We start from the raw sequence: 23,708 nt of genomic DNA, 5'->3' as shown, positions 1-23,708 counted from the left end.
CTGTCTCTATGAATTTGCTTCTTCTGGATATTTCATATCAATGGAATCATACAACATGTGACCTTTTGTGTCAGGCTTCTTTCACTGAGCAGATTGTTTCCCAGGTTCATCTAGGTTATAACAGACATCTTAACAGTATTGATCCACAGCACCTAAATCAACGGAGAGGTAGACCAACCCGGAAAGTTTGCAGAAACCTCTCTAAAAAAAAAAAAATCATTAGTTTATTATAAGAAACATGGAAATTATTTACACGATGAAAAGATTTCAGAACTTCAGTGGAATGGGCACCTTCACGTGATGCCACTTCAATAGTGAAGTATTTCAGTCTACATATTTTCCAAGAATGTCACCATCTCTAAATAAGAAGTAATCCTTGTCATCTAGAACTACTTTGGTGCTTCCACATTCTAGTAGAACTTTATCTCCAACTTTAACGCTAACTGGTGGAATTTCTCCACCCTTTCCTTTAGAGCCCAATCCAATAGCTACTACTGCTGCTTGCAATACTTTCCCTTGAGATTTTTCTGGAAGCATAATGCCTCCTTTGGAGAAGATGCTTTTTAGAATGAACCCCCTGGAATCAGCTTTTGTAACACATATATCTGCTTATATATCTCACTCAAAGTAAACGATGTGATTCGTTTCCGGTTAACTGAGGGGACGGCTGGCTGGTTAAATAAATTCATTGAACTTTAGAACTGACGGGAAACTTAGAAATTGTGTAGTGAAGAGGTTGCAAACTGGTTGCCCAGAGGCCAACTTGGCAACCGGAGGTGTTTGTGTGGCCTATACAGGATGTCCTTAATTTGTGAGCCAACATTTCAGAATTTGGGAATTTTCACAAAAAATTCTTTAAAAAAATCAGATGTCTGGCAGCCCAGGGCCCGCATTTTGCCTGAAGGTGATGGGCTGGCTGAGGGGAGGAGCCTCTTTTCCAGGTCTCCTTGGTCTCACCATCCCACAGGCCACCTGTGTCCCCAGACCTGCCCCCTTCCCTGTCAGGTTATCTACCCTGCCTGTAAAGAGTTGAGTTTGTTCCTCCCCTAATAGTCAGTCTCTCCTTTTTATAGATAAACCCCGGGGAGTTTACCCCATTTCGCAAATAGTGAGTTAGGGGCAAACCATGAATGCTGACATTGAAGCCTGCGCCTTTTCCTGCTGTGAACATCTCCTCCACCAAGGTGACCAGCTTATCCCAGTTTTAGAACATAAAGTCCTGTAGGCTGGAACCCTCTCAGTCCCAGATAAACCGGGATGGTTGGTCACCCTCCCTCTCACTTTCCATCCTTCTCTCCCAACAAAAAACATATCACAAGGGAATTCCCTGGCGGTCCAGTGGTTAGGACCCAGTGCTTTCACTGCCCAGGTTCGATCCCTGGTCGGGGAACTAAGATCCCAAAAGCCGTGCCGTACGGCCAAAAAAATAATAATGATGACATGACATAACACAAAAAAGTGGAGGTTTTTTGACCTAAGATTTCATCTTTCCTCCGGCCAGCTTGCTGGGCCAGACATGGTGCTGTCAGCACCGCCATCCCCGGCTGCTTCCTAGTCCAAGCGGTGTGCGGTGGTGCTCCTGACAACAGTGCCTGGGGGGGACGTTCTGGGCTTCCAGGGGCCGCGCGGCTGACACCAGGCCTGGTGGTGGAGACCACCTGGCACTGAGGGGCCTGGGTCCCAGCTGCCAGCAGCACGCTCACCCTTGCTGCCAGATGGCAGAGCGCACCCCCGTTTATGACTACGTGGCTGACTGCACTGGGAACCCAGCAAGCCAATGATGGAAGCTGTAAAGAGAACACTGTTATTTGACTTTTCATACTTTCCCAAGTAAATATGACACTCACGGCTGCTTGAATTACTAATGCCTTGGATGTGAGGGCCGAAATCTGTTCCCAAACAGACTCGTCTTTTTTTTTCCTCTGTCACCTAGGTGCTCGGCATTGTTGTCGAAATGTTTTCCTGGGCTCACCCATCCTGGTAACTCAGTACATTCCCTCGGAGAGAACTTGGCGCCCGGGAAGCCCGGATGGCCCAGCAGCCTCACTGCCCAGCGCCTCTGCTCCAGCTCCGTCCGCGTCCAGCAGGCAGCTTGCCGCGGGCAGGTGACCCCCACCGTCCTGTGATCAACTGCAAAAGGTAGCAGTGGAGAGGCAGACACAGGCCCCTTTCCAAGGAGACACTGCTTTGCACAGGCAACTTCAGGTAGAAAGGAAAGAACCCTGCCGGACACGCGACCTCCAGGCCCCACTCTGGGGCACTTAACTCCTTCCTTGGGCCACCTGGGGACAGCCAGAGAAGGTTCCTGGACCCAAGGGGCTCTCGGGTCTCTGCTGTCTTTATTACTGCTTAGAAAAGCTAGTAAACAGATGGTTTGGTTTAGAGAAAATATGCAGCCAGGGTTTAAAAGAAAAAAAAAAGCAGAAAAATGAGGAGAGGAAAGGGAAAGGCAGGAAGGCTTGTACACAGCAGGACCGGTGACAGCTCGTAAATCCCAATGCCACTGGTTCTGCATGTGTCTCTGGCTGGGCTTACTGGGTCCTCACTGAGCCCATCTGTCCCAAAAGAAGCCCCAATAAAACCAATCGCAGGTAGAAAACGCACTCCTCCCTCCTCACCATCCCACACGTACCCATGACACTCTGGTCAGATGGGGCTGGGGGCTCTTAGAGCCACAGAGGTCACGTGGGCTGCCCTCTGGCGGGGCCGGTCACACCGTGGCTGGTCACAGGGAAGCTGTCCCTCCGCAACGGTGACGGACGATGAGCACCCTCGGAGACGCCCCTGAGCGAAAGGAGCCGAGCCCACGGATCTCCTGCGGGAATACCGAGGACGGAGTGGGCGGAGGGCGTAGTTACGTCCCTGGTGGTGACCTCAGCCGGGATAAAGCCGCCAGCCCACTTGGACGCCGAGAGCCCTCCCTCAAGGAAAAGCCCAGGACGTGCGGGCTCAGGATTGAACCCCAGGACGGAGACTCTTAAGCAAGGAGGGGGCAGAGATGCCCCGTACCCCCTCCAGGAACCCCCTTCCCACGCCCTCAGCATCTCCCGGAGGGTGACATCGGGCTGCCAGGATACAGTGGGTTGGGGGAGGGGTGAGCACAGGAAAATCGGGGTGCGGCACCGTCTTCATGTCAGCAGTGCAGTATTCCAACCCAGCCCCAGAGGAAACGTGTCCCACATCTAAGGCAGAGAAGCCACGAGGTGCCAAACGAAGCAAGGTGCGATTCCTAAGGATCTGTAAGAAACTGAAAAGAGCAAGGCTTCTGCGCTCAGGGTCTCATACAAGGTGGGCAGAGGCTTCTCTCTTTTACTTCCGCAAAAGCAACATACACGGGAATAGGAAGAGGACGGGACCTGCAAGGAGCTGGGAAGGGGGCCCCAGGCAGACGCAAACAGGAGGGACCACTCCAGGTCAGCCCAGGGCAGGGCAGAGGGCGGTCTAAGGCAAGGCTGCTCCAAGTGTGGCCCACAGACCTGCGTTGGTCAGCGAACAGCATGCCCACAACCCACAGAATAAGGATAGAAATCGAGAGTCAGCACTCAGAGATTTCTATATGCCTTTTGCCCCTCGTTAGGTTTGTCCTATTAGATCTTGTGAAATGCAATTTTGTGACCATTGAGTCTAATGATAAGAAAAGAAGTGGGAGCTTGTACTTTGGATGGCTTTTATTTCTCCCATTTCTTTTTCTCACCTGTGTCATGGCTATTGTATTTCACAGAGACAGCAGTCTGTGATGGCCTGGAAATGTTGAAAACTGGTCCTTCTCTGCAGATACTCACTGGCCCAAGGGATGTGAAGCACCAAGAAAAAAAACCCCTCCTCAGGACTTCCCTGGCGGTCTGGTGGTTAGGCTTCCGCACTTCCACTGCAGGGGGTCCGGGTTCAATCCCTGGTCGGGGAACTAAAATCCCGCAAGCTGACACCCCCGAATAAGAAAGAGAGAGAGAGACAGAAAAAAAGAACCCCCTCCTCGATCCTGGGACAGAGAGTGAAATCCACGTGGCAGCAGGGGCTACACAGGGGTACTGAGCCCAGGACTGCCAACCCCACCAAGACACACAGGTTAGGGTAATCCCTGCCCTGCCCCGACCAGGCATAAGAACGAGGGCGATCAGAGCCAGGCCTGCAGTGGAGAGGTTCACTGGACAGTAAAGAGGATGTGGGTGCCCCCAGCGTCCTGCCACGAGACACGAGGACTTCTGGGAATGGGGCTCTGGAGACCCACTGGGCAGGCTTTGTTGTGACCCCGCGGCCCCCTCCTTTCTCCCATCATGCACGTCAGGTGGAGACTCGAGATCCACAGCACAAGGGAAACGGATGCTGTGGCTTCTTTCGAATATCAGACCACCCCCGCCCCATTCTCTACATGCTCTCCATCCCTGTCCTGACACCCACATGGCCTGTGGGACAGGGAAGGTGTCTTCTCCTCCTCTGCGTTCTCTCTTCCCCGGAATGGTGGTGAGAAGGGCCACGGGAACCTCCTAGAACCTAAACATGCTGTTGGCTTCAACCCAAGATGGAACATAGCGTACGCGTCCCTCTATGTGAAGTTCAAAACCAGGCAAAACTGTGAGCCGCTAGGATCATGGTCACCCTGGGGGTATAGTGACGAGGGGACAGGGGACCTTTGTGGGGGCTGCTCTTGTTGAGGTGCTGGTGAAAGGGAGAGTTCACTTTGCAGAAAAAAAATTGCACCTTTATAACTTGTCCACTTTCCTCATGTACATTATGCTTCAATAAAACATTGGAAGAGCCTCTCGTTTCCAACCATAATGGCGAAAACAAAATAAAATATCGGGGTAGAGCCTTGCTCGATTCTCTTCCTGTTATGTGAAAAGCGCCGAGCCGTAGGCCCCCCGAAAAGAACAGTTACCCTGTAAGAGAAGCTGGGATCTGTTTTTTGGGTCACTGTTTTCCCAGGTGGTCGGGGGGGTGGGGGGACGGTTGACTCATTTTCCTTTCTCCCCTCCTGCCCTTGTCCCCTCCATGTGGGGCTGGCCGGGGGCCAAGGGCTGGGCGATTTCGGCTGTTGCCTTGGTAATGCTTAAATATTGGCTTCAGGTTATGATGGTAAAATAAACAAGCAGAAGCCTTGGGGAGCTCTAAGTGGCCCTGCCCGGTGTTCCAGATGCCTGTCAAAGCCCTTGCGAGGACTTGGACTTGGCTCACCAGCAGAGAAGCATGGAGCTCTCTCCTGGGGAACGGAGCACAGGTTAGGCGCCATGTGTGTCCCGGATACTCAGGGACCCTTCACCATACTAGATGCCCGGTCTCGACAGACTGTCCTAAAATCCTTGCTCATGGTCGTGTGGTGATACAGAGGCCGAGAACCCCAATCCAGAGCCTTGGGAAAACTTTCTCTCTGAAGGTGGGGTGGGCACAGAGGAAATTCATGGAGCTAAAATCACTGCTGAAGGTAAGATATACTCACTTTCAGAAGGTGAGGGCCAAGAAAATAAGAGTTGTTTCTAGAGCCCAGAAGCCACCATGCCCTGACTCGGGGGCGGGGTGGGGGTGGGGGACACCTCCAGGACCCAGGAGCAGGTGAGCTGAGATTTGCAGAAGTGGCCGAGAAGATGACAACCCTGGTCCAGGAAGTAGAACAGAACTTCGCCCAAGATAAATTCTCCATTCCAATCCCGGCTCTGTTGCCAAGAAGCTCTTTGACTTGGAGGTGTATAACAGGTCCTTAGCAGCTCTGGGCCTCAGTTTCCCCATCTGTAGGCCATTATTTTTATAGACGGAGGTGAGAGAGAGAGTGGGACTCCAGCCCCGGGAACAGTCCCTGCGAAGCTCATCCCATCACACGCTCCCTGGGCAGCTGTGGCAGACGTGCAGTGCGTATTCCAGGATTTACGATGCGGCTGCCCTCGGGGAAGTGGAAACTGTTCGCCTCGCCCATTCCGAAGCATCCAAATAATAAACCTCCACTGAAGTCCTGGCTCAGGCAGTCTGCTTGTCCTGCTGTGTGTGCAAGGGAGGGAAGAGCACACAAGCTTGGGCAGGGGTGGGGTGCGGACAGCTCCCTCTGGGCAACGTTGAAGCATGAGGGCGGTGCTGGGAGGGGCCCTGAGTGTTTGACACCAGCATTAGGTCACCACTGTCTTGCCCCTGGGGTGTGATATGTCAGCAGGCAGCCACTGGCGCGCATGCCATGATTCGAGGGGCGGGCATTCCTCGCCCTGGGCCAGGGCTGCCCTTCCCGGCCCTCTCCTTGGTGCTGTCCCCTCGCGGCTCCCTGCCCAGGCTCCAGCCTCTGGAAGCCAGGAGGGAGTGGAGTGAGGCAGTGCACCGGCAGGGCCGGGCCCGGACACACTGGGCATGCTCCTTTTGACTGGTTGGTCCTCTCCAGAGCCACGGGCTGCTCCCTGAAAATTTATTGAGCTCTCTGCTGTTCCGTCTACACAGTGATTGAGCCCTTTCTGTATGCTGTGTGTCAGATGCTCTAGGTGTCGACTGTCCTTTGAGGCAGTGTTTTTGTTTCCTAGGGTGCCCACTACAAATGACCATAAACAGGGTGGTTTAAAACAACAGAAATTCTTTCTCTCACAGTTCAGGAGGCCGGAGGCTGGAAATCCAAGTGTTGGCAGCCCATGCTCCCTCTGAAGGCTGCTGGGGAGAATCCTCTCTGGCTTCCTTCAGCTCTGGGGGCTCCAGGCCTTCCTGGGTTATGGCCACATCACTCCCCTCTCTGCCTTGTCTTCACATGGCCTTTTCCACTCTGTGTATCTCCGTGTGTCCTCCTCTCCTTTTCTTTCTTTCTTTTTTTTAATTAATTAATTAATTAATTATATTTTTGGGCTGCGTTGGGTCTTCGTTGCTGCGCACGGGCTTTCTCTAGTTGCGGCCAGCGGGGGCTACTCTTCGTTGCGGTGTGCGGCCTTCTCACGGCGGTGGCTTCTCTTGTTGCAGAGCATGCGCTATAGGGTGAACGGGCTTCAGTAGTTGCGGCACACAGGCTCAGTAGTTGTGGCACACGGGCTTAGTTGCTCCATGGCCTGTGGGATCTTCCCAGACCAGGGCTCAAACCCGTGTCCCCTGCATTGGCAGGCGGATTCTTAACCACTGCACCACCAAGGAAGTCCCCTCCTCTCCTTTTCTTACAAGGACACCAGTCATCAGACTTAGGGTCCACCCTAAATCCAGGCTGATGTCATCTGGGGGGTCCTTAACTAATGACATAGGCAAGGACCCTGGTTCCAAATAAGGTCATATTCGGAGGGCCTGGATGGACATGAATTTTGAGAGCCCCCTTTTTATTTTTTTTATTTTTTTACTTTTTGCCTACACCTTGCGGCTTGTGGAATATTAGTTCCCCCACGAGGGATCGAACCCGGGCCCCCAGCAATGAGAACACGGAGTCCTAACCACTGGACCACCAGGGAATTCCTGAGGGACCCCTTTTTAGAGATGAGGAAACCGGGGACCAGTGAAGCAAGGTGGTTGGTCCGGAGTCCCCCAGCTGGAAGGTGACAGAGCGGAGTCAGGATTCAAACTCAGGCCCCATGACCCCAGGACCCACTGTAATATTTCTGCCGGAGCCCAGCATCTGCAAGAATTCCTACCCTGCACGTCCAGGCAGGAGGTAAAGCAAGTAGGAAATCCTCAGCTTTTGGGAGCAAAACATAGTCCCATCCTCCAGTCACTCTCTAACTTCAGCTGGTGAACAAATCCCCGAACGGAGTTTGTAAAATCCCTCTCAGAGGTTCTGACCCAGTCAGCTGGATCTGCATTGTAAACAGGACCCTAAACCCCAGATGACCAGGTACAGGTGATGCAGGCGGGTCCAAAACCGTGACCTGAGAACCCCGAAGCATCACTGAGATCAGACCCTGGGGTTAAGATCAGCCCGTCACAGCTCAAGGCAGGAGCAGGGAGCACAGCTCAGCCAGAGCGACCGCTCCCCGTGTCTGTGCCAGATGAGCCCAGAGGGCCAGGCCTGCCAGGGACCAGAGGGCCTCATCCCACCACAGCCAGCTGGTGCCGAGCAACCCAAGGAGGAGTGTTTGGATTCAAACTCCCATTCCTGAAGGAGCTAATGCAAGCTCATTCTGGGAGAGCCCCAAGGCAGCTCTGGGCTCTGCCCAAACCCCAGCATGGAGGATTTGGAAAGGCCCAGAGAATGAGCCAAAACCCTCTTTCCCCTTTACAATTCCAGCGCCAATAGCTTTTCCCCAAGACCAGCCCTTTCATAGTGGCGTCATCTGTACATCCTCAGTGCCAAGCGATGATGGAAATCGGCATTCCAAGTCTTCCCGGCCAACTGGGGCTGCAGCCTCGCACCCTACGGAGTACAGCTCCTGTCCACCACCCAACGCGGGGAGGAAAACAGGTACAGCTGGCGAACAAGACGTCCTTGGCATCTCACTAGAGCCCTCTGTACCAGGTCTCATGAAAAGACATGAGCTCAGCTTTTGGACCAACCACCCAGGTCTCCAGGGCCACTGCGGTGGGCAGTGGCTCTGCCAGTGGCCACACCCAGAATCACCTCTGGCTTAAAATTCACTGCAAGTCCCAAACCCCCTGAGGTTTAAGAAGGGAAAGAACAGGGGAAAAAGGAAAGAAAGGAGTCGCACCATCCAGGTGGCCCTGTGAAATAAGGAAGCATTCCAGGATGCCTGGAGAGTAGACATCCACTGTGTTTGGGGTTCGTTTGTTTGTTTCTAACAAACATTTTTTTAATTGAGGTAAAATTAGTATATAACATTATGTTACAGATGTACAACAGGGTAATTCGAAATTTGTGTACACTACAAAATAATAGACCACAATAAGTCTAGTTACCATTATTACCATACAATCACGCCCCTTTGCCGATTTCACCCACCCCTCCCCCTTCCCCTCTGGTAACCTTTTATTTTGTATTAAGACATGGACATCTATGTTCCTTTTGTTCTTTTTTTTCTTTTCTTTTTTTTTTTTTTTTGCGGTACGAGGGCCTCTCACTGTCGTGGCCTCTCCCATTGCGGAGCACAGGCTCCAGACATGCAGGCTCAGCGGCCACGGCTCACGGGCCCAGCCGCTCTGTGGCATGTGGGATCTTCCCAGACCAGGGCACGAACCCGTGTCCCCTGCATCGACAGGCGGACTCTCAACCACTGCGCCATCAGGGAAGCCCCCCTTTTTTTCTTTAACTTCCTTTTTTTTTTTTGGCTGTGCAGTGAAAGCACCGAGTCATAACCACTGGACCACCGGGGAATTCCCAACGTGGACCATCTAAAAGCAATGATGCTGGTGTGTCCAAACCAGGTTTCTTCCTCTTCCCCATTGCAATTTATCTTTTCATAATTTTCTTATTCCTCTTAGCACATTCAGGGTATAACATATTATCTTCTAGGTCTGGGGATGGGAAAGTGCAGACAGGTAACATAAAGAGAGAGATCATCCCCCAGGGAGTGTCAGGCACCCAGGCCTGACCTGCACGGAACTGCAGGCGAACCCAACCTTCTGTGTCTGCCAAGAGCGGTCTGCCAGGGACCACACACCACTGGACAGCTGAGGCTTGCGGCAGAAAGGACTCAACAGAGGTGGGAAGGGGCTGTGAATTCATAGCCTTAGGCTGAACGTTTTTGCAGCAATTCTTGACCATGCTGCCAACATGGCTTCCTGAGCTGAAGTTATCACTCCAACCACAGTAGTCCTTTCCTGCTCTCCCTCATCCTACTTTTCCGAACACTTGTTCTATTGGTCACCATCTCGCGTTTCCTTGAACGTGACTGCAGTCTGGACTCCTGTGATGATTGAGGAATATACTGATCCTTTTCGGGATAAGCATGTTTCTGGAGTCTCAGATAAACCCCTATTTTCTGGCCAGCAGTACAGTTCCATAAGGTGTCCCAACTCACTTTATTAATTGGAGGCATCATGGTCGGCAAGGGATAGACTGGTTTACTACAACTAGATTTGGGGCAAGCCTTGAACCCTTCGCTTGTTTCAGGAGGATGAGCTTGATCATTTGTATTCAGTGGTTCCACACTGACTTCTTTTTTTATATTTTTGTTTATTTATTTATTTCGACTGTGCCGGGTCTTAGTTGCGGCACACGGGATCTTCATTGTGGCCCGAGGGATCATTTAGCTGCGGCATGCAGACTTCTTAGTTGCGGCACGCGGACTTCTTCTTAGTTGCGGCGTGCGTGCGGGATCTAGTTCCCTGACCAGGGATCGAACCCGGGCCCCCTGCATTGGGAGCGCGGAGTCTTACCCACTGGGCCACCAGGGAGGTCCCTCCACGTTGACTTGTGAAGTTGAAGAAACACCTGGTTCCCTTTGACGGTCTTCAACAATTCCCTCATTAACTGGAACCAATGTAAGAGTCACATTTTCTTCATCTAATGTCTCTCCAAAGAAATTCTTCTCGTAATTTGGGTATGCCATTTTTCTGGGGTTTTTAAACAATTTTTTATTGAGGTGGTATTCACACAACATAAAATGAACCACTATAAAGTGAACAACTCAGTGGCATTTAGTACATTCACAGTGCTGTGCAAACACCACCTCTATTTGGTTCCAAAACATTTTTATCACATCAAAAGGAAACCCCCTGCCCATTAAACCACCGTCACTCCCGTTACCCCTCCTCCCAGCCCCTGGCAACCACCAATCTGCCTTTTGTCTCTGGATTTACCTGTTCTGGACGTTTCATATAAATGGAGTCATACAATATGAAACTAGACGTCTGTTGTTCGTAGCTGCCCAGTGCTCCATTTCCCCCTCTTCTGATCGCAGCGACCATATTTCACTTTGGGGAAGCCACCCCACAGCTCCCCTAAGTCCACTTGGCTGCCCACCTGCTGCGTGCAGGGGCGGGCGCATGACTCAAACCTGGCAAATCAGTCAGCGTGATTGGTTCAGGGATGGGCTTGTGACTCAATCTCCCCCAATGAGAGCAGCCACAGGACTTCTGGAGCAAGCGGCTTCTCTGCTTGGCTCACTGAATCAGCAGAATGGGAGACTGAGGTTGCTGGCAGCCACCTTTGTCACCACGGAAGGAGTGCCCACCTGGGAAAGAAACGCACCTGAAGGAAAGCAGAGACAAAGCACTGAATCCGTGCAAAGGACTCGTGTGTCCGAAGCAAAGAAAGCCAAACTGAGGGTGGGAGTTTGCAACAAAGCAAGGATTTTGTTGCAGGGTGCCAAGCAAGGGAATGGGAGACAAGTCTCAGATCCACTCCAACTTGGTCTCTGAGTTAGGGATTTCTAAAGGGGAAGAACAAAGGAGCTGGGGTTAATCACCTGTGGTCTATGTGTCTTTGAACCTGTGGTCTGTGACCCGGGGGCATCTGTGTCAACATAATCTGTACAGGTCATCTTGACCTGGAAGGTATCCCAGAACATCACAGAAACGGTGATGCTTATTGGAAAGCTGTGGCTCAAGGCCCATGACCTTCGCTACTCCTTATTAATTAGGCAAACATGTGATCAAACAGGTATGGCCTAGGACAGAGAGGAATAAGGAGACCAAGAACAGAAACCTGGGTATTATTTTAATTATAAATTAGTCATTATAATAACTAATAAGTTTTAATTATAATTATAGATTTTAAAATTTTAAATTTTAATTATAAATTATTTTAATTATAAATTAGTCGGTTTCAGCGGGAGGCTGGTTCTTGTCCACATTGTCTGAGCACCTGGATCCAACTCCGCTTGAAGGTAGCACTATCCTCAAAACATTTCACTTCTGAAAGTCGATCACATCCTGTTGTGATCAAGCTGATTGGAACTGGGTTTCTGTAATATGCAACTAAAAGAGACCCAAACAATACATGTGGCATTTCACTCGCCTGCCTTTTCATACTCCCATCCTTTATGAAATAAAATACAACTCCTTAGCAAGGAACATACAGTCTTCCTGATGCAGCCCTGTTTCCTTCTTCCTTCATCCCATGTAACACCCTCTCCTCGTTTATTATGCCAGCCACACAGTTCATACACACACACACACACACACACACACACACACACACTTACACACACAAAAAATGCTTTTCCTGCCTTAGGGTCTCTGCTCTTTCTGTCTCCTCTGTCCAGAATGCTCTCATCACCCCCACCCAACTCCCAAACACTTACTCATCCCGTATCACTTGATTCAGGCATTACCTCCTCCAAAAAGTCTTCCCTGACTCAGTGCCCCACCTCTCCTCCAGCAGAAAGGCGTGTCCCCCGGGCTCCACACCGCCCTGAGTGTGGTTCAGTCACAGATCTTGCCCACACGTTGTTGTTCATTATCTGCCCAAGTCTGGTCTCCACCCACACCCTGCCCCACCCTCCCCCTCACCCCCCAAACAGGGATCCTCCAGGGCCAAGTGTGTGCCTGGCTCTGCTGACAGTACACTGCTTGGGCCACAGTGAGGCTGAACTGCTTTATTTTTTTTTCCTTTATTTTTTTGGCTGCATTGGGTCTTAGTTGCGGCATGTGGGGTCTTCGCTGAGGCCTGCGGGATCTTTCCATGCAGTGGTGCGGGCTCTTCGTTGCCCCGAGGCATGTGGGATCTTAGTTTCCCGACCAGGGATCCAACCCGCATCCCCTGCATTGGAAGGCGGATTCTTTACTACTGGACCATCAGGGAAGTCCCCGAACTGCTTTAAAAGAAAGCTTATTTCCCAAGTTTTTCCCAAAGATTTAAATTTATGCAGCAGCCTTCACCCAGGCAAGCATCAGCTCTGCTCTGTCCCGTGCTTAAGGATGCAATGTCTGAATAGAGACACAGACATAGAAACCAATGTATGGATACCAAGGGGGAAGGGAGCGCGAGGTGGGAGGAGTTGGGGGATTGGGATTGACACTATACACTATTAATGCTATGTATAAAATAGAGAACTGGTGGGAACATACCGTATAACACAGGGAACTCTACTTAATGCACTGTGATGTCCTAAATGGGAGGGAAGCCCAAAAGGGAGGGGCTATATGTATATGTGTGGCTGATTCATTTTGCTGTGCAGTAGACGCTAACACAACATTGTAAAGCAACTGTACTGCAATAAAAATTAATTAATAAAAAAATAAAAATTCAGATTCTGAAAATCAAAAAAAAAAAAAAGGATGCAGCGTCTAATATTTCAGTGATTGGTCTTTGTTTTGGCTGAGGTTGGACTCTGGAGCCCTCCCCTCTCTGGAGCCACACCACCCCCGCCCATGGTTGGGGGAAGGCGAGAATGCGGAGAGATGGGACCCGCTCACAGGGAGGCCTCTGACTCCTACTGTTGAGGCCCGGGAGCACGGAGATCTCTCCCCCAGCCTGGGATGATCCAGATCAGGCCCTTCGATGCCACCCAAAGCCTGTCTAAGGCTTTTCGTAGCGGCCACAATCATGTCTTTAAATGTGAGAGCCTGGAGGCTGTCAGAGGGAGTCACCTGTCGTCCCCCCTTCCTCACCGATGACTGATCTGCAGACCGGCCAAGGCAATCACGTCCGGCCTCTGTCTGCCTCGGGCTAGCTGGCTCCATGCACTTAAAGGCAATGGCTGAGCCTCCGTGAGCAGAGAGGGGCGTCGGGAGGTGACAGTGGCAGGGTGGGGCTAGGAGCCTGCCAGGCACGCCTTTCCTTGTTTCTGGGTGTCCCAGAAGGGACCCCCCCTCTGGATGCCGCTTAAGGTGTGAGCAGGTGGGGTGGGGCTGAGCTGGGTGCCGGGGACGTTGGGAACTGGCTATCCTGAGTCAAAGGATGAAGATGCACGGGTGCCTTTGCCTCAATAATAGGCAACTTCAGCTGGTTCCCAGTGGTTTCCTTCCCCTACCAGTCCCTCCAGTTACTTGTCAGGGAGTAAAAGTTGCCTCTCTGGGGCTTCCCTGGTGGCTCAGTGTTGAGAGTCTGCCTGCCAATGCAGGGGACACGGGTTCGAGCCCTGGTCTGGGAGGATCCCACATGCCGCAGAGCAGCTATAGGCCCGTGAGCCACAACTACTGAGCCTGCGCATCTGGAGCCTGTGCTCCGCAACAAGAGAGGCCGCGATAGTGAGAAGCCCGCGCACCGCGATGAAGAGGGGCCCCCACTTGCCACAACTAGAGAATGCCCTCGCACAGAAACGAAGACCCAACACAGCCATAAATAAATAAATAAATTTAAAATGCACAGTATTCCAAACTGTATAAAAATAAAATTATAAAAAAAAAAATAAAAGGAGGGCTGTATATTTGTAGAAATGACATTTAAAAAAAAAAATGTTGCCTCTCTGGACACTTCGTGCCTCCTGCAACTGCTGGTCTAACTTCCCTGGACCAACTGCACACCGGGGCCCTAGAATTCTAATGACCCGGCCCATCCTAGGACTCACTCAGGGAGAATGGGTCCCACTGTTCTGGCAGGTATTGGGGAACCCACTCTTGGCTTCTCTCCTGGGGTCAGCAGGTCAGAACCGGGCGCACCAGAAGCCTCATCCTCTGAGAAGCCAAGCCACTCACCAGATAGCTGCCTGCATTTGAAGCACCTGCATGGCCCTTGTACTCCTCTCCAGGGTCACTCAGTGACCCTACAAGCTCCCGACCAGACCCAGCTGCCCCAGCGGACGAGCACGGGACCCAGCTGCCCCTGGAGTCAAAGGTTGCTTCTTAAGGATTCATTTTTCCAGGAACAGTCTATTCATGTGGGAGAAGAGGGATGTTTCATTCACTTATTCATTTATTAAACCTTCATCCAGAGCCACTATGAACCAGACGCTGTGCTAGGTAGTGTGTGGGGTGCAGAGATTTAAGGCAGTGCCCACCCTGGACCCAATAACAATAATATGAGTTAAAAATAGCTGAGTGCCCAGGAAATCCCTGGCAGTCCAGTGGTTAGGACTCTACAATTTCACTGCCAAGGGCCCGGGTTCAGTCTCTGGTAGGGGAACTAAGATCCCGCAAGACGTGCAGCATGCCAAAAACAAAACATATTTGCTAAGTGCCGGAAAAGCACAGTGACAGAGCGCTCTGGGACCTGGGACAGAACGAGAGAGCCGGGGTCCCTCCGAGGCTCTCGCCCTCCCTGATTTAGTTTATGTGACAAGAACTTACAGAGCCTTCGGTGCCAGGCGTTGTTCTAAGGACAAACACTAAGCCATTTCATTCTCATAAGAGCTTTGTGGGGTCGGTATTATTATAACCATATTTTATGGAAGCTGGGGGGCACAGGGCACAGAGAGGTTGAGTTGCCCAAAGTCACACGGCTGCTAAGTGGCAGAGTGCTGTTTGTACCCCAGCAGTCTAGCTGTGGTCCTGCTCTTAGCCAGCCCACCAGGATCTAAATGACTCTGAGGTCAGAGGTCAGCCGAGCCGAGGGCTCCACGCAGGGCTGTAGGGCTCTCAGGCTGGAGAGCTCTGTCTCTGTCCACCAGCCATCAGGGGTGGACTCCAGGAGCCACATGGGTCCGTGCAGTGCAGAGCAGGAGGTGGCCTCCCACCCCTCAGAACAAGGTTTTACACCCCCATTCAACTTGAATGAACCGTTTGTTTTTGAAGGGAAAGCAACACAATGAAACCTGACACTGGGTAAAGGGCCTCTCCTTCTACCAGTAAGGGTGGATGGGCTCTGAGAGGGAGCTCCAGGACCCATGCGGTCCCTTCTGCCTGGACCTCTGACCACCACGTGAATGCCAGCCAGAGAGAACATTCCGAGGCCCCGGCGGCCTCATCACCTCTCCCAGGGGTTTGGGAGGGAGCCTTAGAGGGCGGCCCGGCTAGGAGCTTGCAGCTTCCCTCGTGAGAGCTGACTCTCTCCTGGGAAAATGGACGGGTGAAATTCTAGAAGCAGGAGTGGATCATGTTCCAAATGGTCTCTGCTCTCAGAAAGGGGCACCTTCTGGATTGGGACAGCCTCACCCGGATGGAAACTCCACCAGGGCCCGGCTTCTGTCTTCTTCACCATGTCTGTCATCCCAAAGCCCCACAATCGTCCTGTAAAAGACAAGACAACCAGCTGTTTAAGTCCACAGGTCCCACCACCCGGTTGAGACCATCACTCTGCCACAGCTGCTTTGCCTTGTTCAGTACATAAGGATGGGCTTGGCTTGTCCCAGTAAAACTTTCTTTATGGACACTGACATTTGAATGTCATATTATTTTCACATGTCATGAAATAACATTCTTCTTTTGCTTTTTATCCCTCCTAAGTGTTTAAAAAGGTGAAAACCACCATTAGTCTTCAGGTTGTACAAAAACAGGTTGTAGATGGATTTGGCCAACAACCCCTGACATGGTGGCTGCACAACCCTTGGGATCAAACCCAAGCACAAGGCTTCTCACACTCCGCCAGTTAGGGCCCCCTGGACCCCCCATGGACCCCACGTAACATCTGCGGTTCTCAGTTCACACCTCTCTTGTGGGTTCTTCTGGATCATTCTTCCTCCCTTTCCTACGCTTGATTGGTTTTTTTTGTTTGTTTGTTTTTTGCAGTACGCGGGCCTCTCACTGCTGTGGCCTCTCCCGTCGCGCAGCACAGGCTCCGGACGCGCAGGCTCAGCGGCCATGGCTCACGGGCCCAGCCGCTCCGCGGCATGTGGGATCTTCCCGGACCGGGGCACGAACCCGTGTCCCCTGCATCGGCAGGCGGACTCTCAACCACTGCGCCACCAGGGAAGCCCCGCTTGATTGTTTTTAAGGCCCAGTTCAAGCATACCACTTCTGGGAAGCCTCTCTCAATACACAGTCAGGTTTAGATGCCCTTCTCTTTATCGCTTGAGCCACAAAACTGGGCGCCGGTGGGGTTGATGCCAAGTCTGAGGACAGCGGTTTGCTCGCTGGCCTCAGGCATCAGCCTGGAAGCTCCTAAGTGCAGAGCCTGGGCTTTCCATCCCCATCCCAGGGCTTCCACGGGGCTTGGAACATGGTAGGTGCTCAATAAAGTCTTGTAGGAAAAATTCAGCCTTCCTCTTCCCGCTCCCCTTCTCCTTCCCCCCTCCCCCTCCCCCTCCTCTCCTAGTCCCTAAGGTTGTTGGTCCCCAGGGCCCAGGCCTGGGCTCTTCTTTTCTTCATTCACCCTCACACCTTCTGTGAGCTCACCCCACGTCGGGGCTTTAAGGCCATCAGCTTCCCACTCATATCTCCAGGTGGATATGGGGCAGGCATCTCGAGGCTTCCATGCCCCACACCTGCTCCTCTCACAGACTTCCCCATCTCAGGTGCCATGCCCCCAAATCCTGGGGTCGCCCCTGAGCCCTCTCTTCCTCTCACAGCCCCTGTCTAATCCATCAGAAAATCCTATTGGCCAGACTCTCAAAATACATTCACCACCTTCACTGCTCCTGCTGGCCCCAGCCACTGGCCTCTCACCTGATGGAGGCCGAAGCCTCTTAACTGGTCTCCTCTCTCCCTGGTCTCTGCTTGACCCCCCTTCACACAGCAGCCAGAGGGACCCTGTGACAGCACAAGCTCTCAGGCAAGTCACGCCTCTGCTCAGAGCCCTCCCGTGGCGCCCATCTCCATGGACGAGTACATGATCTTAAAAGGGGTCTGTCTGCCAGGCACCACTGAAGCGCCTCACTCATTGTCCCTCAGGAGAGCCCTGAGGTAGGGCCTGAGAAACAAAGGCCCAGGGAGGTTAAGTAGCTTGCCCAAGGCCACACAGCTATAGCCATGATAGAACTCAAATTCCTGACACTGGCCTTCCTGATCACACTCTCTGAGGTCAGCTGCTCCACCAGAAAGGGAGCACCTTTGTCCCAGGTACCCTAGTCCCCTCCTTCTTTCTTTCTTGTAAATATTATTTTTCAATAAGTACTACATGTATATGGCCTCGAATTTAAAATGTATACAAGGGGGGACTTCCCTGACGGTCCAGTGGTTAGGACTCAGCCCTTTCACTGCTGGGGCCCGGGTTCAATCCCTGGTCGGGGAACTAAGATCCCACAAGCCATGTGGCGTGGCCAAAAAATAATAAATATATTTTTTTAAAAATTTTAATGTACACAAGGGAAATACAGTAAATCTCTCTCCAACCCCTGTCCACCCACAGCCACCCACTTCTCCTCCCAGAGGCAACCTTCTGGAGTTCAGCGAAGCACCGCCCTCGTAGGTGTCACGGGCATGGGGTCATGCGCCGTGGTCTCCGCGTTACACGTGCAAGGTCTGGGAGCGCTGGCTGCCTCTGATCAAGTCACTTGCTCTGTGCGGGCCTCAATTTCCTCACCAGCGAATCGGGGGACCAGAGGAGATGATGCGAATACTTCTGCCGCTCCGAAGGTCAGCTTCAAGTAGTAACAGTGATAAAGGAGGTAATAGGCATGCAAGTGCCTTGTCAGCCGGAAACGTTGAGGCATCATGACCCCGTGGGCAGAGGAGCCATAGAAATCAGAGACTGGCCTGGGAGCGACCAGCCCAGTGTGTGCTCGGCTCAGACCTGAGGCCAGAAGGGCATTGCTTGCTTACCCCGGGATTCCAACAGCATCCCCTTCATCTGGTCCTCCATCCATCCTTCGCTCCCTGTGTGGATAAAGATGCTCTCCAGCCGGCTCACGCATCTGCTTCTCTTTGCTAAGCTCTCTTCTAAGCCTGTGTTCACAGGCCAGAGCCCCGTCCACCGCCCTGAAGACCTGGGCTGCAAACCCACACGGCATTTCCAAACTTGTGAAAGAGACAAGGGGCCTGGAGATGAAACATCTGAGTTGGGGAGGAGGTGGCCACTTCCAACAGAGCAGCTTCTAAGACTTTGATCTCGTCAAATGTTAGCTGTATCGAGCCCTGGAGCATGTCTATGGCCCTTGGGATCCTATTATCCTCCTAAACAGGCTCTTTGCCCAGAAATCATCTTGATCCACAACCTATCACTTTCTTTTCATAATATCACACCCTTACTCCTACTTACATCCTCCCAGACTTTCCCAACCTCTCCTTCCATCTGGGACCCTTCACATCTGCCAGATGAGGCCGTGTCTCCCCAAAATCTGTGCTACGGCCAAGCTGTCGTTTCATCTTTGCTCATAATCAGGCCCTCCAGCCTCTTCATCACTTTTATTGCCTCTTCTCCTCAAAATTCCCTCCAGGGTCGCCAGTGCACTCTCCATGTGAAGACCCAAAAGAAAATTCTCCCAGTGAGAAACATCCTCTTATCTCCAAGGTGCTATTTTTGTGCAAGGACTTCTCTTCAGCCTGACTGCAGACACGATTTTGGCTGGATCGAGCGTATTTGCGATACTCATGGTATCACATGCTCTATCTGAGCGTGGGTTTTCTCCCCACTCCCAGCCTGCTTTCCTGCTCTCCCTGGATCCTCTTTATCAAGCTGTAAGAGGAAACTACTTTGTGTTATGATCTGTTTCTGCCTAAAGCACATTCAACCTGAGGAACAAAGCCGTGGGGCTCAGCAGGTAATCCTGGAGCCCTGGGCCCGCGCCAGCCACCTCTGCTGGTCGTTCCTGCATCCCAGGGCCCCTGCAAATGTCCGTGGAGCATCTTCCATGTGGCAGGTAACGCCGGAGGGCTTGGCCACATTATCTCATTTCCTCTGAAGCAACAATCCTAGGGGCTTTCCATTATAGGGAGTGGACACTAGGGTTGGACGGGTTAAGTAACAAACTTGGCCATACAGTCGGGAAGCAGCCAGACTGGAATTTGAACCCAAGGCCTCACCTTTCCTGTGAAACCCGTAATGCCTCAATGGCTGTGGCCGATCAGCCGGGACACCATGGAGCTGGTACTTCTGGTAAAGAGGGACTTTTTCGGGCTTCCCTGGTGGCGCAGTGGTTGAGGCTCCACCTGCCGATGCAGGGGACATGGGTTCGTGCCCCGGTCCAGGAAGATCCCACATGCCACGGAGAGGCTGGGCCCGTGAGCCACGACCGCTGAGCCTGCGAGTCCGGAGCCTGTGCTCCGCAACGGGAGAGGCCACGGCAGTGAGAGGCCCGCGTACCACCAAAAAAAGAAAAAAAAAGAAAAAAAGAGGGACTTGTTCTCCAGACACTGCTCTACCTCCAACAGTAAACAGCCAATGCGCTTCTGGTCTCTGATCCAAGCTGAGCAAAAGATACTCCAATGACTGCACTCGTGCATCTACTTCCCCAAGAACTGCGTCACACCGTCGGTCCTTAATGAGATGAGAATGCAGGAAAACTCCAGATTCGGGGCCCAGAACTTTCCTGTACTTGAGCACTTGGTGTTTGGTTCTTCTAGGTAGGCCTTAACATTTACCCCTTTAATATTAAATACATGAAACAAACTTGGACACGAATGTTCATAGCAGCACTATTCACAAAAGGTGGAAACCACCCACGTGTCCGTAGACAGACGACTGAATGAACACAGGGTGGCACAGCCGTGCAATGGAATGTCGCTCGGCCATAAAAAGGAATGAAACGCTGGCACACGCCACAGCCCGGGTGAACCTTGTAAACGTGCTCCGTGAAAGAAATCAGACCCAAAGGGCCACATATTCTATGATTCCATTTTATTTATGTCCAGAGGGAATTCCCTGGGGATCCAGTGGTTAGGACTCTGGGGTTCCATGGCAGGGGCCACAGGTTCAATCCTTGGTCGGGGAACTAAGATCCCGCAAGCCACGCGGCGTGGCCCAAAAAAATTTTTTTAAGTTCTTTTCTTCATTAAAAAAAAGAAAAGAAAAGAAATGTCCAGAATAGGTAAAGACAGAAGGCAGACAAGTGATTTCCAGGGGCTGGAGGGAAGAAGGAACCGGAAGTGGCTGCTTAATGGGTGGGGGGCTCCTTTTGGGGTGATGATAAAGGTCAGGAACTAAATAATGGTCATGGTTGCACAACACGGTGAATGTATCTAATGCCACTGAAGTATACACTTTAAAGTGATTAAAATGGTAAACTTCATGTTATGTGTGTTTTACCACAATAAACGAAAATTAAATGGGGCTCCAGGCTGCCATTGCAGACCCCTCTTGGCGGACACAACAGCTCTACCATCCTTCACTGGGTAAAGTGGCTGGAAGGGAACCTGATATGATCTCGTACTGCCCATTTGCCCATTCTGCCCTGCAAGATACGATGGAGGCCCAGGCGTTTTCCTTACAGCAACGAAGCGGAGTTAGCCTCAGGGGGTCTTGTCATTTGTAGACAGTATGATGGCCGAGATCTGCTTCAAAATAATACAGGATGGGGATATGTGGAGGAGTGAGTGGAGATGTAGGCAAAACAGGACTGGCCACAAGTTGACCATTGCAGGTGCTGGCTGACAAGTACGTAGAGATGCATTATAATATTCCGTCCACTTTTGTATATGCTCACCATTTTTCATAATATGAAAATGGCACTTTTTAAGCTTTGGCAGAAATTTTTGAAAATATAGGAAAGTTCACGGACTGCAGCAGTCATCTAGAATACCACCACCTGGAGACCATCCCTGGTGGTGTCTTCGTTCCATCCTCTCCGGGTCTTTTCCACACGCACGTGCAAGTCATGCTCTAAGTTCTATGCTTTATCACTTTGGAAGCTTATCATCAGTGGTACCTGGCTTTGGCTACTAAGTCCGTGGCATGCTGTGCTCAAAGTGATACCTGTAAGTGCTATGAAAAGCAGAGCAAGGAAAGGATTTTGGAAGTGCTCGGGGTGGAAGGATGGGGTGGGCTGCCTTTTTAAACAGAGTGGTCAGGGTGGGCCTCCTGGAGAAGGTGGCTTTTCTCAGGACTTGAGGCGAGACAGCTGGCCATGGGTTCATTTGGGGGTGTTCCCAGCAGAGAGGTCAGCCAGAGCAAACACCCCAAGGCCAGCAAGTGCCTGGTCAATTGGAGGCACCATGAGAAGGGAGGGAGCAGGGACTAGGCCATGAGGTCAAAGAGATGAGGAGGGTGTATTTGTTTTCTGACGCTGCTGAAGCAAATCATCACAAACTTAGTGGCTTTTAACACATCAGTTTATCTTCCTGTGGTGTCCTGAGGTCAGAAGTCCAAAACAAGTCCTGTGGGGCTAAAATCAAAGTGTGGGGAGGGTTGGTTCCCGCCGGAGGCTCCAGGGCAGTCTGTTCCTGCATCTTCCAGCTTCCAGAGGCCACCCGCATTCCCTGTCTCATGGCCCCTCCACTTCTGCCTCTGTGGTCACAGAGGCTTCTCCTCTTCTGGGGTCAAATCTCCCTCTGCTTGCCTCTTATAAGGACACTTGAAACCATACTTAGGGCCCACCCAGATAATCCAGGATGATCTCCTCCTCTCAAGATCCTTCACTTGATCACATCATCAATAGACCCTTTTCCCAGGTAAGGTGACATATTCACCGGTCCCAGGGGTTAAGACATGGCCATCTTTTGGGGCGCTGTTATTCGGCCCACACAAGGGGTCTGATCAAAGAGGGTCCTGTGAACCTTGTACAAACTTCAGCTTTTTCTCTGAGTGAAATGGGGGCCGCAGGAGGTTTTGAGCAGAAACATGATCCGATTTATGGTTAAAAGGATCAATGTGGCTGCTGTGTTCAGAAGATTCTAGAAGGGCAAAAGGGAGACTCCATAGGGGGTTATTACAGTAATCGGGCGAGGGGAGGTGGTGAGAACAGTCAAATCCGGAACATCTTCTCATGTCACGTAGAACTGAAAGGATTTCCTGACAGGTTGGATGTTGAGTGTGAGAGAAAGAGCCAGGGATGACCCCGATGTCTTTGGCCTGGGCAACTGGCAGGATGGAGTGCAGGTCACAGGGGTCAGGAGCCGGTTGGGGTGGGGAAGGCAGAAGTGGATTTACAGAAGTTAGGTTTGAGCTTCCTGTTGGGCAACTCGGCAAGATGGAGAGGGAGGTGGATGGGGCAGTCTGGAGTCAGGGGACAGTTCGGGCTGGACTGATGGCTGGGAGGCACCTGGGGGTGACCAGAAGAGCAGGGGTCCAAGGGCTGGGTGTAGGGCACACCAGCATTGCCAGCTGGCAGAGGAGGAGGGACCAGCAGGGGGAACTGAGAAGCAGCCACCAGAGAAGCAGGAGAAAACCAGAAGAGCATCACCCGTGACCCAAGAGCCATTTCAGGGGAACGGTGAGGGCAAGAGCAGCCCAGAGCCTGAGACTGGGAACGTTCCAGATCTCGCTCTGCACCCCAGTTCTAGAAGGAGACCTCAGATCTTCTGCCCACCTGGGTGAAAGACGGCCCCTCAGGTTCAGTCTTTTTTTTCTCTCACCATTTTAACCATTCTAAAGTGTGTAATTCACTGGTTTTGAGCCTATTCACAATGTTGCACAACCGTCACCACCATCTGACTCCAGAACATTTTCATCACCCCAAAAAGAAACCCCACCCCCATTGGCAGTCACTTCTAATCCCCCTCCCCGCAACCCAGGCAACCACTAATCTACTTTCTGTCTCTATGAGTTTGCTTATTCAGGTCATTTCCTATCAGTGGAATCATACAATACGTGGCCTTTTGTGTCTGGCTTCTTTCACTGAGCATCATGTTTTCAGGGTTCACTCATGGATCAGCACTTCATTGCTTTTTATGGCTGAATAGTATTCAGTACGGCTATACTACATTGTATATTGTTGATAGACATTTGGGTTGTCTCCACTTTTTGGCTATTGTGCATAATGCTTCTATGAACATCTGTGTACAAGTTCTTTGTACAGACCTATGTTTTCAATTCTCTTGGGTGTAAACCTAGTCTTGGAATTGCTGGGTCTTGTGGTGACTTTAAGTTTTTGAGGAACTACCAGCTCATTTTCCACAGGGGCTGTGCCATTGTACAATCCCCCAGCCATGTATGAGGGCAGTCAGAGTCTTTTTGAACTGTAACTGCTCATCACCCTGCTCTAATTCTTTGTGTGTGCACACATGTGTGTATGGGGTGGGTGTGATCC

The 23,708-nt window shown here is 51.6% G+C and overlaps 1 pseudogene; it reads right to left on the bottom strand.

Annotated features, from left to right (window-relative positions):
- Window positions 1–9,277: 9,277 nt before the first annotated feature.
- LOC114898055 overlaps window positions 9,278–23,708 on the bottom strand; it is a 48,392-nt pseudogene continuing 33,961 nt past the window's right edge.

The sequence above is a fragment of the Monodon monoceros genome, unplaced genomic scaffold, assembly GCF_005190385.1.
Source record: "Monodon monoceros isolate NGI ecotype Baffin Bay Population unplaced genomic scaffold, NGI_Narwhal_1 Super_Scaffold_18, whole genome shotgun sequence".
Lineage (NCBI taxonomy): Eukaryota > Metazoa > Chordata > Mammalia > Artiodactyla > Monodontidae > Monodon > Monodon monoceros.
This window is presented reverse-complemented; position numbering and strand designations above follow the sequence as displayed.